The sequence below is a fragment of the Gossypium arboreum genome, chromosome 13, assembly GCF_025698485.1.
Source record: "Gossypium arboreum isolate Shixiya-1 chromosome 13, ASM2569848v2, whole genome shotgun sequence".
NCBI lineage: Eukaryota > Viridiplantae > Streptophyta > Magnoliopsida > Malvales > Malvaceae > Gossypium > Gossypium arboreum.
In genome coordinates this window covers 52,796,326-52,815,402 of record NC_069082.1, presented here as the reverse complement: position 1 = coordinate 52,815,402, position 19,077 = coordinate 52,796,326, and positions in this window count along the sequence as shown.

The following is a 19,077-nucleotide window of genomic DNA, read 5'->3' as shown; positions in this document are numbered from 1 at the left end:
AAAATAATTATTTATATCTCGTATTTTTAGTCTCGAAACCACTATTCTGATTAGGCCCTAATTTGAGTTATCACAGTGTCTCAGCCTGTGTCCTCACCCGTGTAACTCTCTAAGTAGGGTCACACGACTATGTCACATACCCTTGTGCTAGACTGTGTAACTCACTGATTTGAACCTAAAGAAACCTTGAGATGACACACGGCCGTGTCACCAAGCCGTGTGTCTCACACGACTGAGTCACACGCTCGTGTCTTAGGCTGTGTAACTCACTGATTTGAACCTAAAGAAACCTTGGGATGACACACGGCCGTGTCACCAAGCCGTGTGTCTCACACGACTGAGTCACACGCTCGTGTCTTAGGCCGTGTGGAACCAAAATTTTCCTAAATTCAAGCCATTTCATGCCATTACATGCATAACCTTTCAAGCCATTTAGGCACAATTTAAAGAGACCTAAAAATTACCAAAACACACATCAAAATGTCATTTCAAAATCCTAATTCAACTAACCAATATGCTAATAAAAGGCACCCAAAATGTATACAAATGACACCTATCTAAACATGTCAATGTTACCATATTTGAAGCATATAAACCTAATCCATTTAGGTACCAAAACATACCACATTAACCATTTCCAAGCCATTCAAAACATACCATAAGAGCCATGTTTACAGTCCTTAATAAATACCTAGAATGACAACATTTAGTAAACATAAGGTGCATCAACCAAACATAATCTTTAAGGCTTAACACATCCAAATACCAATACAAAACATCCTATACATGTTAATATTGCCATCTCCAAAAATAATAACCTAGTTCAAATATAAACTGAAACGTGTTACAAGTAACCATTTTCAAACTATCATCAACATGCCAACAGAACCATATCAACAAGCACTTTTAAGTAACCAAAATCACATAACTTGGTAAGGTATCAAGGTGTACCAAACCAACATAGCTTTCCAAAGCTTGCACATATCAAAACACCATTAACACATGCACCATAATACCATTACAAATCACCTTACACATGCCATTATAAACCTTAGCCAAATTTGTAACAGCCCGATTTTGGGCCTAGTCAGAATAATGGTTTTGGGACAATGAATCTGGCGTAGAAAAACTTGTTTTTATTACATTTTCCTGGTCTGCAGTTTTATATATTTATTTTTTGAAAATTTCGTTTGAAAATTTTGACGTTTGGGCATTCAATTTTGTCAAAAGGACTAAATTGAAAAAAGTGAAAAAGTTGATTTCTACATGCTAGAGGTGTCTAATTGTTATAATATTTTAAATTGAAGGTCCTTAGATGGTAATTAGACCATTTTACTTTAAGTTGCACAAAAATAAACATGAGGTAAGAGAATTTTAGTATTTTAAGAAAAAAGGCATTTTGGTCATTTAGTTAATAAAAGAATTAATAATCAAATAAAAACCAATTTTTGTTCATCTTCTACCCTTGGCTGAAAATTTCAAAGGGGAACCATAGCTAGGTTTTTTTCATCTTTTAAGTTCGATTGTAAGTCTGTTCTTGCCCTATTTTTATTTTTTTTACATTTTTGAAGTCATTATCACTTGATCTATCTACTTCTACCATTAATTTGAGAAATGATTAAGGTCTAGGGTTTGACCCATGTTAGATATATGTGTATTTTGATGTCTAATGGCAGGAAATGTATGCTTGGTGTGTGATAAACAACTTTTGCTAGGTGACCTATTTGTAAAAAAGTTATAAAATATGTGTAAAAGTGTGATTAAATGAAAAATTTGGGATCTATAAGCATAAAAGAGATTCGGCTAGGCTTGAGAATCGAAGAAATTGAATCTATTTCATTTTACAAGCCTAGGGACCAAATTGTAAAAATGTCAAAGTTTAGGGAAAAATGTAATTTTTCCATAATGTAGTTTTTGGGCTTAATTTAATAATGTGAATAATAAATGAGTTAAATTTACTATTATAGATCAAGAGAAATGAGGTTTGGACCTAGATTGAGGGAAAAATAAGGTGTTTGACTAGTAGGTCCTATTTCTACTGTTTTTGTATTGAGGTAAGTTCTTGTGTAAGTAATGCATTGTTTTAATTATGCTTTAAATACTTCACTATTGTATGAATTATGATTGACCATTGAGTGTGTTTGACAAAGTTACGAAAAAAGTGAAATACCAATTGAAACATAGGAATAGATAGGATACAAATTTTATGACATTAGTGTTACTAAGACTATGTGTAAGACCTTATCTGGGATATGGCATCTATGAGACTTCGTGTAAGACCATATCTAGGATATGGCATCGATAAGAGACTTCGTGTAAGACCATATATGGGATATGGCATTGGTATGGTACCATGTGTACGAAACTCCCGAGTCTCCTTTAGTATTCCAAGTGGTTCAACGAGTAATTTGATGAGTATGTTAAAGATGAATTATGTGTAAATCCAATTCGAGATGACTCAGGTATGGACGAAAAACTCATACGTGATGAGCTCGATATGTGATGAACCCTCAGTAAGGTTATGATTGAGTAAGTTATGATTATAAGATCTTCATAATATTTATGCCAATTATCATCATGTTTAAATGTTGGTTTATGATGCCTATTATTTGCATGGGAACTTACTAAGCTATATAGCTTAGTCCCCTTTTCTTTTCCTTGTCTTATAGTGTCACCAAACTAGCTCAGGGATCGGAGACTATCGAAGATCCACTCACACTATCAACAGATTATTTTGGATACCAATGAATTTGACATTTTGAGTTATGGCATGTATAAGGACTTGGTTATTTTGTTATTGTCATAATTGAATTGGCCTAATGTGTTGGCCTATATTGGTTGATAATTCATTTTGTAAATGGCCATCAAAATTGGGTAATATTGGTTTAAGTGTATATGCATATGATGATGTTTTCATGGATGTGGAAATTTGCATGGTTTAAGTTGATAAGTATGTGATGATTGTGTGTGGTAAATGGTAGCATGTGAATGATGTGTGGATGTCTTAATTGTGGCTGAATTGGTTGAATATAATTGCTTGGATTGGTGTTATGTTTTGTTGTGTAGGTGTATGCATAAAAGGGTGACAAAATGGCTTGGTAAATAGCCTAATGTTTGTCCACACGAGTAGACACACGGGCATGTGCCTAAGCCATTTGTGACACACGGCTTGCCCATGGGCATGTGTTCCGGCCGTGTGTCCCCTACACCTTAATTGTTACAAAACAGAATGCTCAGAATTGAGCACATAGGTAGAGACACGGGTGTGTGTCTCAGCCATGTGGATGACATGGCCTTAGGCACGGGCGTGCACCCTGGGTGTGAGAAGTCTGCACCTATTTTATGAAAAATTATGCAAATTAAATCGACCACACGTCCTTACACATGGGTGTGTGACTTGGCCATGTGTCTTCAATTTGTTCTTGGGTGACAAACAGAAAGTTACACGGGTTACGGACATGGGTGTGTGTGACCATATAGCCTACCCACACAGGCATGTCCCAAGCCACACCAGGCGTGTGGCTCTTAAAACATGAAAAATTTTCTAAGTGTTGTGAAATTTTCTAAAGTTCTCGGTTTAGTCCTGAACAGCTTCCAATGTATGTTTTGGGCCTCGTAGGCTCGTTTTAGGGATGTTATGATTGTTTGTGAAAAGTTTTAATTTTGGATGGAAATTTACATCTCGATTTTGTGTGATTGTTTGTGTATAAGTTTGATAATGCCTCGTACCCTATTCTGGCGTCGGATACAAGTAAGGGGTGTTACAAAATTACTCAAAAACTATCGAATTATTCACTGGATAGTGTGATAGTTCTCTAACAAACTTCCAACCGATTAAGCTTCTGTAATCTATAAAGCAAAGGAAAAATAACTACATAAGCAATGAATGCTTAGTAAGCTCGTATAAACTTTAAATATAATATACCATTTCAATACTGAACCTTACAGAATAAGTATAAACCTTTACCAATGCCATAAGGTTAATAAAGCCTATATAACAACATCAAACTCACAAGTTAGCATACTTGTTCATAATACATATGGAATCAACCATACATATATAAACATAACATTTAATTCATCATCGTTACCATACGATCATGTTTGATTCCATTTGCTTACTTACCATTTCAAAATGCTTAGTATAAGCCTAAAAAATGCCATCAAATCACAAGTTAGTGCACTTGTCAATAATATAAATGAGTTCATCCATAACATAAGTAGATTTCCCATATATAAGTACATCATTTAATTCATCAAGCTTTTTATAACATCATGTTACGTCTCAGTTGTGAACTTACCATTTCATTGCCTTTTCTTACCCGTTGAACCATCTAGAATTACCTTAGATACTCGAGAAAGCTCACACGAAGTGTGCCTTTACATATAAACGTAACATTTCTTTTGCATCAATGCTCACAAGAGCTATGAAATGGGCATGCTCACACGAGCTGTGGTGAATCGTTAACAAATGTAGGACATCAGCCATTTATAGGACATTGAAGACTAGCACCCGGAACATGAAATCCTTAATAACATGTCATTTGTATCCTAAGAATTCCTAAGGTTCAACTGGGACTCAACATCCGTCAATTCATCAATTGCAGCAATAACTAAATACAGGGGCTATTTGGTAATTTTCTTTTCTCCTCGATTTTCCACTCGTTCTTGATCTAAAATAATAATTCCATTCAATTCACTAATCCAAACTACAAAATCAATTCATTTTATGAAATTAAGTCCTTTTTTATATTTTTACAAAATTGCCCCCAACTTTTTCTTTTATAAAATTTAGTCCCTAAGTTCAAAACATGCAAATTAACCATTTATATTCAATTAATCACATTCCGAATTTAAAATAATTAATTTAGCTTATAACCCATGTTAATGAAAGTTTACCATTTTTTCAATTTAGTCCCTAAACTTGAAATTTGAAATTTCATCATTTTTAATCATAAATCATGCTAGTCGATTTTTACCCAATCTGACAACAACCTATATTTATCCACAATTCATAAATATTTTCCTTGAATTTTACCATTTTCATAAATAAGTCCCTAAACTTGAAAATCACCAAAAATTACTTAACAAAAATCATAAAATTTAAGGGGCACTTCAATTTCATCCATGGTAAAATTCTAAACATTTAACAATTTAACAAATTGATCCTAGGGCTAGCTAGATTAAGCTACAACAATCTCAAAAGCATAAAAATTACTAGAAACGGATTAAAAATACATACCATGCAAGGGTAATAGCCTTGACTGAAACTTAGAAAGCTCAACAATGGTGTTTCTTCACCTAACATTCGGTGGGGGTTTGTAATAAAGATTATAACTCATTGTTATCTTTTGTTTATTTTAATTTATTTATAAATCTACCATTATAACCTTTATAATTTAACTAAAATTGCTTATATCTACACCTTAAAACCGTCCACTATAATAAACAAGGTATATTTACCTTTTAAACCCTTTAATTTATTTTTTCCTTATCCAATTAGTACAAATAAACTAATAGCGATTATCTAAACATTAAAATTTTTTAACCAAATTTTAATACGACCTTAATAGCACTCCATAAATATATAATAAAATATTTATAGCTCAGCTTATAGAAACGAGGTCTCAATATCTCATTTTCTAAAACCACTTGACTTTACAGTCCCACCACTTGAACTTAATTATTCATTCAAAATGGCATAAATTTACCATTCAAAATTTATTTTAATACCATATTTGACTCGTAAATATTAAATAATAGAATTTATGAACTTACTCATTGAATTTTTGGCCTCGAAACCACTGTTTCTGACACCACTGAAAAATAGGTTGTTATAAAGATGCCTTCGAGAAGAATGAATGCAAATTGTGTTAATGGAACTGGGGACCCTCTAGAGGGTGACAGAAACTCTACATCACTAGTGCAAACTTGCTGGAAAAATGGTCTGGACAGGAGTGTTGACCAATTGGTTTCAATGATATGTTAGGGCAAACCATGTTTTTGTTAATTGAGAACTACCACTGGAGCACTTGCAAGCATATAATGGCAGGGAGTTTAGTGGTTTAAGAGGAATCGATCCAACTAAGGTTGAGTATTTGCTTGAGGGTGTTGAAAAGATCCTCGAGCAGATGGCCTGTACTGAGGAAGAAAAGCTCAGATGCACAGGGTCCTTGGTAACTGGAGAAACCCATCGTTGGTGGAATATTCTCGCGTATGAATATAATATGTGAATGTGTAAGTACACACGTCGAATCAAGTAATAAAGAAGTAAGTAAGATCATCTCCTCAGGGATCGGATAGGATTAATTCGGCTAAGCTATTACTATAAACTATATGAATCAGGCTGTGGCAAAACAGAATAACATTTCTAGAGAAGTAATCATGTATGCCCTATTAAAATCAAATGGCTATCTTAATGTGTTGTGGCAAAGATACGGAGACAAAGTTGAGAGAAACTATGCTATTGAATGGAAAGGTTGGGATTACTAATATTTTTTCCTCATAACATAATAATGCCATGAAAAAACTTAACCAATTAACTATTCAGATTAAATCTAAGGTAGTCTACTTCTTTCGAGAGTGAGACTTCATGCTACCTTACCTAAGGCTTTGCATGTCTACAAGTCTTAAGAAGGATACCCAGCACTGTTTCTTCCTTTCTCTGTACAAAGTAAATCTCTATGTCTAAAGTGCTAAAGTATTTTGTCAAATACTCACTTGTATCATTCGATCACAATCCAACTCATCTAACCCTTTCAAAATTAAATCAAGTTCATGAACATACCACATATTCATCTATGTTCAGAGACTACATGCATACGTTTTATAATAGCGCAAATCGAATGAAACAATAAATCAAATTAGAATAATGCTTTGGTCATTAAAGGAACTAAAGATTCATCCAATAATCCCAACTTGATGAGATTAGCTCATGAGTTGGAAATTAAAATCCAAAATGAAGGTATCATTCAACAACATATTTCCACAGTTAAAATTCACATAATCAATTAAGATAATGAAGGAATAACTTCATGAAGATTTCACCAATCTAACCCTCAACTCTAATGTTGCAATATCTTGCGAATCCTAGGGCTGAATGCTTTTTTGTCTTATGCTGTTGCTCTTTTCCTTAGCTGCTACCCTCTTTCCTTGCATCTCTGGATCTCCCACAAGAAATGAGTAAGAAAAAACCGCTCTATCTTCTCTTTGTCTTTCTTCTTTTTATAGGCTAGGTCCCTCTCTCAGCACACACTCTTTTCTCCCTCTTTTTCAGGTGGATATTTTTGGTACAAGTATAGCTAGCTGAGAGTTGAACGGATTGACAACTGGGTCAGCATCTTTCTGGAATTACCATGGCATTTGTGCTGAAAATCTATCCAACCTTTTGCCATTAAAAAACTTCACTCCTTCACTTCTTTTCCTACTTTCTAGACCTGTTATAAACAACACGCAATTCATTTTCTCCTACAAGTAAAAGTAATATATAGTGACATTGAAAGCACAATCCAAGCTTCATGATGCAATGTTATTAAAATACTAATATAACTTCCTAAAATGCAACTAAATTTACTCAAGTGCGAACAATTAACCAAGTCTAGAGACCTGAAATATAACTCTTTTCAAGAGTTATTACATCCCCAAACCTAAGTTATTGCTTGTCCTCAAGCAAAATATGCATGAATGCATGAACGTAATAATTGTCACAACAACATAATCACATTTATATTGTTAGACCATTAGGAGAGCATTTTGTACTTCAATTCTCAATAATCTTCTATGTCTAAAAATTTGATCAAGTTTCATAAGCTTATTTAGCGAAGGTAGTGTAGAAAGTATAGCCTTAAAAGAGAGAAAAATCCTAAGTACTCATGCAACTTTCACTATAGCAAGTATCTCCTAATTTTCTTAGTTCATCTTTTAACTAACTCATTTTCCCTCTCTTTTTTATACATACTCAATTACAAACATATTCATTTATTATGCCTATTTTTTTTTTACTAGAGGATTCATCTTATCACATGATTCTTTGACTCGATAATTACAATGGATCATACACTAAATTGTCAAATACTCAGACATGTCACGATTTGAATACTTACTCATGAAGCTAAGGCTTTTGACTAAAATGATGGGTGGAGCAAATAACTACCTCTTTAGCTTCTCAGCCTATTACTACAGTGGAGTGCTCCTAATTTTCTTTATTACTCTCTCTTATTTAGACTTACCTTTCTAGTCAACAGCATGATGGAGCAAACAAAGTGGTGCTGACTTACTTGGCAATTCTAAGCATTGGAGTCTTTGATGGCATTTTTTTAAAATCAAAACATTGTCACTTTATTCATTATTGAGTATTGCCTTTGTACTGAATTTAGCTTCAATAATCTCTAAGTTTATTAAAAGAAACTTACTATAGATCAATTGTGATTGAAATTAGGACATTCTAATTTTAGGGATAAATTTACAAGCAAACTATCTAAACTAAAATCACCTAATCCACTGTCACAATTTTCTACGAATGTTGAAAAATTAAATTCTTCATTGAAGATCATAGGCAAAAATATACTCATCATAGTTGTCGAAACCATTTTTTTTGAAAAAGGGGTCGACTTGGTTTTTAAAACAAAAAAATGAGAGTCGCCACCAATCTTTTTTTATGAGGTGTGATCGGGTCACCTCGAAAAGTGGTTTTTTTAATAAACGGTTTTATTTATTTAAACAATGATTTTGGTCTATGAAATTCAGAAAAATGGGTTCTGGAGTCAATTACGCATGAGGAAGGATTTGCACCCTCGTAATGCCGTTGATTAATTAGTGTCTTAGTGTTGAAAATTTGAGAACTTTGAAAAAAATAAAAAAATAAAAAAATATGATCCATCGTTAAATTATTGCTTAATTGAAATTTTATTGAGAAAAAGGATCTATCTCACGTTAATCGAGGAAAAGAATTATGTCCCGTAAGTTAGGACACAATATTTTAAATCCCTGAAATGAGAATAAACACCAAAAATTGTTTATTTTTTTGAAGGATATTTGATTATCTCGGTTTTAGAAAGAAATCATATTCCATAAGTTAGAATACGATCTTTTATTAAAACCCGAGAATATTTAAAATTCGTGCTTCAAAAACATTCGTTTATTTGGATTCATCGAGAAAATCGAAACCCCGTAAGTTAGGGAACGACCTTTCAAATTCCAAAATATGAAAGATTGCTTATTTAAAAAATATAGTTTTGTATATCGAGTAAAGATTAATGTAGTACGATTTATAGTAAAAAATGTGAAAGCAAATCACGGTGTTAAGACGCGTAACAACATAATAATAGATGCGATAATATGAGCGATAATAATAAAGCAAAAATAAATGACAATAAGGTAAATGAATAAATGAAAAGCAAGCTAATTGTAAAAATAAATAAATAAATAACTAAAAGAAAAGAAAAATAAAAGAAAATGAAAATATTAAATAAAACAAATTAAGAAATGATAATAATAATAATAATAACAACAATAATAATAATAAGAATTATAATTAAAATAATAATATAAATTTTGGAAAAAATATATAAAAACTACACATGAAATAACAATAAATAAAAATAAACAAATCTAAAATAAAATAAAAATAAAATAAAAAGGATAATAAGTAGAGAAACAAATGAAACAAAAGAGTTTAGTTAAAAATTCAAAGTAAAATAAAACAAATAATAATAATAATAATAATGAGACAATAATAATAAAATAAAGAATAATAACATCATCATAATAATAAAAATAATAAAATAATAATGTTGAAATTTAATTAATTTAATAAAATAGCGAAATAACAAAAAAGACTGAATTGAACTTAAAACAAAAGTTTGGGGCAAATCTAAAAATAAATAAAAGAGAAAAGGACCGAATCGAGCGCGCAAACAACAAGGAGGGACCAAAGGGGAAAATATCCCGTCCATCCAAAATGCAGCACTTTACACGGTACTAAAATGAAATCAAAGCAAAATTCCAGGGCAAAATTAGAAATAAAAGAAACTTAATTGCGAAACCAAAAAAGCGGAAGGACTTGCAACTCAATTAGCCCTAAAGGCAAAAACACACGGATCCCCTTGGCGGGTCAGGTCAACACGCGGATCCTGGCCTTAAAACGACGTCTTTTTGGCATGAAGAACACCGACAAAAACGACGTCATTTAGAGAGGCTATAAAAGCCAAAAAAAAATTGAACAAAAAGCTCATTTCTTCCGTGTTCTAAAAAAAAAGGAGAAGGGGGTTTCTTCTCTTTGGTTTCCCAGAGTCCAGCCATCGGACCGGCAACTGGCCCCCGCGGGCTCCGCCGCCGTCGACCGCCGTGCACGACAACCGGAGCCCAAAAATACTCTTTTTTTTATCCGATCAAAAAAAGGTATATCCTCCCTCTTTTATATATATATTTCGATATATATGTATATATATATAATAGATAAAAAAATAAAGAAAAAATAAAGAAAACAAAAGACCTTAGGGTAATCCGGTTTCTGATCTGAGTTTTTTTCTTTGTTTTGAATTTTTTGTTTTGATTCTCTGTGTATACTTAAATCGTTGTTCTTCTTTTTGTATTTCAAAACTCTCTGCAAAAATACATTGGTCTTTCGTGCTTTTATAGCAAAAAGTATTCCAAATATAATATGTTTTTGCTTTTCTTTGTTACTGTTTCCTTTGCTACTTTTCTGCTGCTTTTGGTTCTCTTTCACAAGTTTGCTAGGAGTCAACAGTGGCTACTTTGGCTATTCTGGCGTAAAAGCCATAGACGAGCTAAGGGAGGTCAGGCCTCAGGAGTTAAACGTGCTGGCGAGGCACGTGGGGAGCGGTGCAAGGCTGCTAAGGTTTTTGAACCTTCAGTTTATGTCAAATATGTTTTTTTGGGCTATTTAGGGTTTGGGCTTGTGTTAAAAAAATTGGAAATGGACTGTTTAATGTCTATTATGCCCGAGCTAAAATTGGGCTCTACAATTGCCCCTTTTTGCTCGTTGTCGTGTAACGAGAATGGAGCAAAGACTTTTAAGAAGGACTAATTTGCCCAGTCTCGCCGAATCTCGACTTCTTTGATGCTCCTCTTCTTCATGTAGCTTTATTCCAATCCACTATATCTTCAGGGAGATAAGGTTTGCTATCTTCAATCTGCTCCACTGTAGCTTCAGGGAGTTGAGATTCGTAACTTCAACCCGCTCCATTGTAACTTCAGGGAGATAAGGTTTGTAACTTCAATCTACTCCACTGTGTCTTTAGGGAGATAAGATTTGTGGTAATCTGCTCCTCTGCAACTTCAGAGGTATGAGATTTGTAACTTCAATCTACTCCACTGAACTTCAGGGAGATAAGATTTGTTATTTTTGACCTACTCCATTGCCACTTCAAGGAGATAAGGCTTGCCATAATAACTTCAATTCGTCCCACTGCAACTTCAAGGGTATGAGATTTGTAACTTGTAGCTTAAATATGTTCCATTGCAACTTCAGGGAAATAAGATCTGCTATCTTCAACCTGCTCTACTGCAACTTCAGGGAGATAAGGTTAATGGCTTTAATCTACTCGACTGCAACTTCAGGGAGATAAGATTCGCCATGGTAGACTTGATCTGACCTACTGCAACTTCAGAGGTATAGGATTTGTGACTTATAGCTTTAATATGTTCCATTGCAACTTCAGGGAAATGAGATTCGCTATCTTCAGTCTGCTCCACTATAACTTCAGGGAGATAAGACTTTAACTTTAACCTGTTCCACTACTACTTCACGGAGATAATGTTTGCTATGATCTGTTCTACTGCAACTTCAGAGAGATAAGATCTATTTATTTATAGCTTTAATCTATTCCACTGCAACTTTAGGGAAATGAGATTTGCTATCTTCAGTCTGCTCTACTACAACTTCAGGGAGATAAGACTTTAACTTCAACCTGCTCCACTGCTACTTTAGGGAGATAAGGTTTGCTATGATCTGCTCTACTGCAACTTTAGAGAGATAAGATCTGTTTATTTGTAGCTTTAATCTGTTCCACTACAACTTCAGGGAAATAAGATTCATTATCTTCAGCCTGCTCTACTGCAACTTCAGGGAGATGAGACTTTAACTTCAACCTGCTCCACTGCAACTTCAGAGAGATAAGATTCGCCATTATGACTTCAATCCGTCCTACTGTAACTTCAGGGGTATGGGATTTGTGGATTCACCGATCTTGTTACACTGTCCTCTGGGGAACATGACTTGTAGAATCAATTTCATGGGCCTATATTTATGCCAAATGATTAGGATGCCATGATAAGAATGAATCAAATGCTCCTAACTAGATGTGTATGAATGATATTTGCATGAATGCAGAATGTTATGGGAATGATCCGTTCTTATTGTTTGGGTTGTCATTGCTCATTGTTCATCAAGGTTGTATCACTGACATAATGTCCTGTCTTCTTGTTTAGCTGATATCTTTGATAGAAAATTTGAAGAAATAGTCACACTTTAGACTCTTCTTTCTCAAATATTTCCAACCCATAGGCTTGGTGAGTTCTAAATAATAGTCCTGTTTCAGGTTCTTATACTATTTAGAAGCTTCCAGAGTAATATCCAAAACTCCTTTTGTGAAAGTATTATTAGTCCATTAATCGTTATTTCAATAAAATGCTTGAAAAATATCATAATGATGGACAAAAAGGAGATTTATTGAAAGCATAACTTGAGATGAATAAGTTAATACAAAGAAAGAAATTGATTGAGAGCATAGCTCAAAACAAATAAATTAATCAAAGATAGTAAATTTTGCTAAAATTCAAAACGAGTAAGATGAAAACAGGTGCCCCAAATATCGCAGCATGAGCTTCTCTACACAAACTTCTTGAGGACCAGTTTGAGCTTAAGATGTGTTTAGGAAACCTAGAGTGTGATAGCCTTAAAACGACCCTAGTCGGAATGTGGTTTCGGGACCACAAAACCGAGGCATAAAAATAATTTAATATTTATTTTATTGCCTATAATATGTGTTAACTCATGTGTGACATTTTTGATGTTTTAATTTAGAGTTATAAATGTGAATTTCACTAGAAAGGACCTAGTAGAAAACTTTGAAAATATGATGGGGAAATGTGTGATGACTAATTTAAAGCATGCATGCAAAACAATGGACTTGCATGTCAAATTTCCCCCCCTAATAGCTAGTGGCCGGCCATGACAAGGAAATATGGGCAAGACATGTCATGAAACATGTTTTGTAAGTGCATTATGTAAGGAGAAATAAAATAAGATGCATGGGTAATAAAAAAATAAAAAAAAAAATTGTGTGTGAAGGCTCTCCCTCCCCATTGCCATGAGTAGAGGAAAAGAGAAGAAAAAATTGTTGTTCATCTTTTTTCATTTTCTTGGAGCTGAAATTCTAAGGAAGAAGGAAGGGTTCTTGCTTCATGCTTGGTTTGGAGGGGATTAGGAGGAAGTTTGGCCATACTTGTGTCAAGATTAAGGTATGTTTGAGGTTGTGCCATGGGATTCATGCATGTTTTTAGTTGCTAGCTTGATGTTTTATTAGCCCATGGTTCAAATCTTTGCTATGTCATGGAATGATATTCGCCAAAGTGGATGTGGTGTTAATGCCATTGCATGCTAAATATCAAGCTTGATAATGATACATGTGATGGGGATTGAGGACTCTTAGATTTTCTTTTAGCATTTTTGAATGAGATACTAAGTTCTTTGTTTAACCATGGCCAAATTGAAAGCGGTATGGTGTGGTGGTGTATTCGGCCATGGTATATCCATAAGTCTGATTCATGCATGTTGCATGGTAAGTAAGATTTGAGCTTTGGATATGTGTTTATATTTGGATATAAGCAACTTGAGATTCGCCCTTGCACCTACATGAATATATGTTTGCACATGATGTATTGGTATGACATGTATACTATTTCAAGGTGTATATTTGCTTGTGATGATGTTTGGTTATGAAGGAAATGATAGATGTGTATTGAATTACAATATGGAATCGTTAGTTAGTAAAATGTATGCTGTTTTTTGTGTGGTATTAAGTGTATAATTGGCCTCAACATGGACATGCATATTCGCCACATGAGGGAAATGGTGTGCATGCATTCGGTTAGAGGCAAGCATATTGATGCCTATTCTTGGCTTAGAAAATCCGCTAAGGAGAGTACTAACTAATGTGTTGAGTTGATTCATGATTTCCGTACATATGTGACTTTAATGTCTAATGAAAATATGTGGGCTAAGTACCTTGAATTCCTCTTCGATGCTCAAATGATAAAACCAATTTATTTGTTAAATTAAGCTCAAGAGCAAAGGGAGCTAAATCCGATAAGGGAAGGAAAAAGTCGTCGAATAGCCGTCGAAATCGTTTGTCCACGTCCGAGGTAAGTTCTAGAGTAATGGAACTTAGATTATGATTTGATTAGATCATGCTCTTTGTGTGTGGCTATTGAGCCGAAATTGCAAATGTGAAAAGTGACTTGTGTTTGAATTTTGCTAATGAGAATGAAATCTGAATGTGTCATGATTTATTGATAATTGTGCTTGGCTATTTGAATGATGTCGGGCTAAGTCCGAAGGCTTTGTGTTAAGTGACCATATCCGGACTAAGATCCGAAGGCGTTAAATGCGAGTTAATAAATCCGGTTAAGCCGAAGGCATTTGTGCGAGTTAATAAATCCGGTTAAGCCGAAGGCATTTGTGCGAGTTACTAAACCCGGGTTAAGTCCCAAGGCATTCGTGCGAGTTACTATAATCGGGGTTTGTCCCGAAGGCATTTGAGCTAGTCGTTATATCCGGTTAAATTCCGAAGGTACGTGATTCGAGAACGAGCATTCTTGCTGTAAAAATTTCAGTTAATACGCTTGAAAAATTCCAGCAATGAGGTATGTTCGTATGTGCTTGAAATTAGTTGCTTCCCTTCGAATGATATTCACTCAGTCGAGTAATGAGCTTCCGGTATTTGGCTAAGATGATCCCTTATGTATGAATATAGGGGTTGGAATGTGAAATAAGTATGACATTGAGAATTTGTGCATACGAAATTATCCGTTAGTTATATGATTGCTATGCTTTTGTTGTGCTGGAATCCCTTGCTCAAACTTACTAAGCATAAATTGCTTACTCTGTTTCTCTGTTTCTCTGTTTTATAGATTTTGCTCGTTAGCTATCGGATTCGGGATCATCGAAGTCGAAGTCATCCACACTATCAAAGCCCTTTTGGTATTCTTTTAGTTGAACTCCGGATATGGCATGTATAGGACTACCCTTTGCTGTTTTTCAAATACGTTTTGTGATGTATGTGTGTACTGACCATGCGAAAATGGCTCGTAAAAGTGGGGTATGGCATTAGACTATTTGTGTTTATGTATATATGTATGGTTTCATGATGTGAGCATGGACTGGAATGGAAGTGTTAGGCAAATGATCAGCCATTGGAATGGCTAAATATGAGTATATGTGGACCTATGTATGACAAAACTCTAGTTGGTCCATGGAAACCACGAAATAGGTAAAGTTTACCTTGAAAACAGATACGGACAGCAGCAGTGGTGAGCATTTGAAAAATCACTAAAATTTGTAGAAATGGAATTAAATAGTGAATAAATTATGTAAATGAACCTTAATGAATCTACTTTCATATGGAAGAAACGAAACGGTCATATGAGTTATATGTTAAGAGATATTAAAGTTCTCGTGAAACAGGGCCAGAACGGTTTCTGGATCCCCTGTTCCGACTTTGGAAATTCATTGTAAATTAACCAGAGATGATTAGGAGTCATGCCATATATGTATAGATTCCTCTTTGAGTCTAGTTTCTAAAGAAATAATCAGCATCAGTATTGAAGACCTGTACCGGAAGATATCCAATTTGTAATGCATAAAGGTCTGTGTAGTAGAACCTTGGAATAGGGGAGACTTTAACTAATAAACTGTACTAATTGGCTCGACCAAAAATTCTAGAAAAAAATCTGTAGATGGATATATGAGTCTAGTTTCGGGGAAAAATTACAAAACTGATTTTCGAGTTTTGAAACTCAGGATATGATTTTTAAGGCGACAGTGATGCAGTAACCAGCTTGTCTGGAAATTTTTAAATGGACAGTGAAAATGATTAAGTTAAGTTTGTGTGCACCTTGTGTTCGACTCCGGTAACGGACTCGGGCACGGGGTGTTACATAGAGTGCTTGGTTGATGCCCGGAGATGTAAAGTTTCTCGTCATTAATTCTGAGGAGACAAGACTACCACATGCCCTATCTTCAATCAAAATTTGAGTTGCCCTTTTTAGGTTTTCAACTCAAAACCCCTTTGGTCTCAAGGTGCCCTTTGCGGGTTTTGGCCTTGGCCTCTCTATGTTTTTTTAAGGTGAAATGCCTATTGACTGAATGGCCATTCTTTGGCTAAAATTTGAGCCGCCCTTTTCGGGTTTTCAATTCAAAAACTCTTTTGGTCTCAATATGCCCTTTGCGGGTGTTGGCCTTGGCCTCTCTAAGTTTTTTTTTAAGGTGAAATGCCTATTGACTGAATGCCCATTCTTTGGCCAAAATTTGAGCCGCCCTTTTCGTGTTTTCAACTCAAAAACTCCTTTGGTCTCAATACGCCCTTTGCGGGTTTTGCCTTGGCCCGTCCTTTTCTATTTTTTTTCTTTTTCTTTTTTCTTTTCTTTTTTTTTCTTTTTCTTCTTTTTTTTTTTTTTGTTTTTTAAAGAGTGAAGTATTTCTTGATTGAATCATAATTCACAGGATTAGGCAGGTACTTGCTATCCATCTTGGTCAACATCAACGCTCCTCTACGAAGGCCTTCTTTATCATATAAGGTCCCTCTCAGTTTGGCATCCACTTTCCTCTGAAGTCCTTTTGCATAGGAAGGATCTTCTTCAATACCCAGTCCCTCTCATGGAATTTTCTAGGGTGAGCCTTCTTGTTGTAAGCTTGTATCATTCATTTTTGGTACATTTGACCATTTTCTTAGCTTAAATTCTACTGATCATATCGGCATTGGATCTATTTGGCTTTACCTAACTTCAACTTTGACAAAACTTGGAGGGAAGCCATCTCGACTTCAATGGACAAAACTGCCTCCATTCCATAGATTAATGAGAAAGGCGTTGCCCCGGTGGAGGTCCAAATAGACGTACAATAAGCATAGATGGTAAATGATAACTTTTCATGCCAATCTTTATAAGTCTTAGTCATTTTCCCATGATCCCTTTTTTTTTTGAATTTGATGACTACCAACTTTATGACATTAGCACCTGAAGTGACTTCCACCCACTTAGTGAAGTAATTGATGACCATAAAAATCAATCGACACTTGCTAAAAACTTTTAGCGAGATCGACCCAATGACATCCATGCCCCATATAGAGAAAAGCCATGGAGAAGTCATAACATGAAGAGGTGAAGGAGGCAAATAAATTTTGTCTCCATAAATTTGGCACTCATGGCATTTCTTGGTATAACTGATGCGATCCCCTTCAATGGTGGACCAACAGTAACCAAATCTCATGATTTGCTTGGCCATTGTAAAACCATTAGCATGTGTTCCTCAGACACCTTTATGGACCTCTTCAAAGATTTTCTTAGTCTCAACAGTGCCCACACGTCTTAGTAGCTCATACATATCTTGATACGATCATGCGAAAACATCTTTGAAATCTTAGAATAACTCAATAAAGTCTCGCTTTGTCTCTGTGGTGATACAGGCTCCGATCTTCACCTCTAGGCTCACAATGTCCACTAACTCTTTGTAAAGTAGGATCTGTTTTTCATCTTGTTCTACCATCCTTAACAAATCAGGAGATAAGTTACAATCTCTATCATCTTTAAAGTCCTGAGATCCCTCTAAACACATATCTCATTCAAAAGGAGATTTTAGGTCAATAGCAGCATTACGCATATCGTTGATATCTGGAGACATGTTGTAGGGACAAAGGAAGATCCAAAGAACAAAAGAATCTAAGAATATTTATCTGTATAGTATGATTATGAATGAAAAACAATAAAAGAATATATGCTCAAAGTGAGAAACAAAGATGCATTTTATTGGAATAAAGATGTTAAACGTAAGCCTTATTTCACAATAGGGTTCTTATTACTCTTAGGCTTAGAACAATAAGCGTGTTTTGGACATTACTCCGAATTAGCTCTAAAAAATACATAGATCTCTTCCACAGTCCCATTGTTCAAAACACTCCTAGGTATGTAAGGGCAAATGCCTGATCAATTCTCCTCCCTAGCCCCCTCTTCGGATATGGCATTAATGTTCGGGTTCCCCAACATTCCTTCCGGGATTTCTTCAAGGAATTCCAACTCTTTATTATCCATTAGGCTCTACACCAAAGCTTTGAATCTAATGCACTCTTGTAAATTATGGCCTTCTTCAGCGTGGAACTCATAGTAGCTCATCATCCCTTTTGGTCTCTTCTCCGAATTCTGAATGATTAATCTTATGTCTATCATTTGTTTCAAAACCCATTTTAGTGGGGTTTTTACTTCTGCAACATTGGTTTTGGTTCTCTTTCCTCCACTCTCAATTATCGCATTTACCCTTGGGTCTGGATGATTGGGTAAGGATTTCCTGCTACATTAGGTACTGATGGATCGTTGAATTTTACAATCCTGATGAACCTTTCAGTTAACTTTTTAAATATAGTGCAGTTTTCAATTGAGTGTCTTATTATTCCTACGTGGTACTATCATTGGGCATTTACATCGTACCATTTTGGGAACTGAGGTTGCACGGGTTCCGAGTATAAAGGGGATACCACATGTGTGTCAAACAGATTCTGATACAACACTCTATATTTTATCAGGATAGGTGTGAATTGGAGCCTTTTTATATTTGGCCTCGAGTTGGATTCTTTCCTTGAAGGGCTTGATAGCTAGTAGTTACGCCCCCCGACTAGCTTATAGTGACCGATTTAGGATATCCTTTATTAAGCACGCTCACGTTATTCACTTTATTTTCATCTTTCTTCAGGGTTGATCTTCTAGCACTTTCCCTTGCATCTCTTCTGGCACTTTCCCTTGCATCTATCTTCCCACTCCTTATTGCATTTTCAATCATCTCGCCCA